This window comes from Peromyscus leucopus, chromosome 15 (genome assembly GCF_004664715.2).
Source record: "Peromyscus leucopus breed LL Stock chromosome 15, UCI_PerLeu_2.1, whole genome shotgun sequence".
In the NCBI taxonomy this organism is placed as follows: Eukaryota; Metazoa; Chordata; class Mammalia; order Rodentia; family Cricetidae; genus Peromyscus; species Peromyscus leucopus.
Window position 1 is genome coordinate 49,923,877 of NC_051076.1, and position 1,379 is coordinate 49,925,255.

Genomic DNA, 1,379 nt, shown 5'->3' on the forward strand with positions numbered 1-1,379 from the left:
ACAATTAGGAATCCTTCCCATTCCATGGTAACATGAAATCCAGGTCTGACACGTCACAGGCTCATGAGTTTATGATGAATTCAGCGGCTGAAGAAGATCCACCTGGAAGAGCCAGCCACAGACAGCTGTCCTGTGAAGAGGTTGTGTACTCAGCACTGGATCCATCCATCCGGGCTCCTTCCCTGCTGCTCAGGATTTGGGTTCCCAGTGGCTTCTTCAGCATTTAACTAACTCTGTGTTGACTGAAGATGCTGGGACTGTTTCTCCACACATAAACTGATCTTTGTCATACATCACTTTTATAATGAGAGAGCAGCTAGGACATGTTACCACATCTTCTCCATTCTCCAAATCTTCTTTGGCAATAGAGTTATCCCCACAGGGGCAGGGTTAGAAATGTATCTCCAAGAGATACTGCAGGCGAGGGACGTCGAGATCATGAGGGGAGGACCTGCAGAGGTGACCGGCCGCACTAGTGGAAGCCCATGAACTGTGGACTGGTGGCTATGGAGCCCCCATGGGACTGGACTAGGCCCTCTGGATATGGAAGACGGTTATTTGGCTTGAGCTGTTTGGGGGGCACCCAGGCAGGGGGATCAGGATCTGTCCTTGCTCTATGGACAAGCTTCTGGAACCCAATCCCTGTGGTGTGATACCTTGCACAGCCTTGGTGCAGTGGGAAGGGACTTAGACCTGCCTAGGCTCAGTGTGCTGGGCTCTGCTGACTCCCCATGGGAGACCTCGATTTGGGGGATGTGGGGATGCGGAGTGGCTTAGGAAAGACGGCTGGAGGGTGGAAGGAGGGAGGAGGGAGGATCTGTGGATAGTATGTGGAGTGAGTAGAAAACTTAATAAAGAAAAAAAAAAAAGAAATATGTCTCCGAGTCCTAGTCACATTGAAAGTCCTCTATCTCCACCTCATCATGAAACACCATTATGGTCACAGGTTGGACACCTCATCAGTTTGCCTAACTCAGCCAGTGCTGGAAGACCTGGGCTTCCTGGCTGACCCTGGAGCAGGGACAATCCCCCAACAATTATTTTCGTTGCTATTTCATAACTGTAATTTTGCTATTGTTATGAGTTGTAATGCAAATATCGGATATGCAGAATATCTGATGTGTGACCCTCGTGGAAGGGTCATTTGAACCCCAAAGGGGTTGCCACATGAGTTGAGAATGACTGGTGTAGAGAATCAAGCACATATGAGGCAAGCACTCAGTCCTTAAAGTGAGATTACAAGCTTCTTTGGGCGGCCAGGGTGGTGCTGGAAAACTGTTGCATTCTGTTGTCCAAGTCTTTCTCTTAAACTGGACTCAAAAGACCCTTCTGCCTTCTAGCTGGTTAGGTATTTTTGTTGGCGGTTATTTCTTTTTCTT

At 48.6% G+C, this 1,379-nt stretch overlaps 1 pseudogene; it reads right to left on the minus strand.

Moving 5' to 3' along the window:
* Positions 1 to 216: 216 nt before the first annotated feature.
* Positions 217 to 935, minus strand: LOC114707190 (annotated as a pseudogene).
* Between the last annotated feature and the right edge of the window lie 444 nt (positions 936 to 1,379).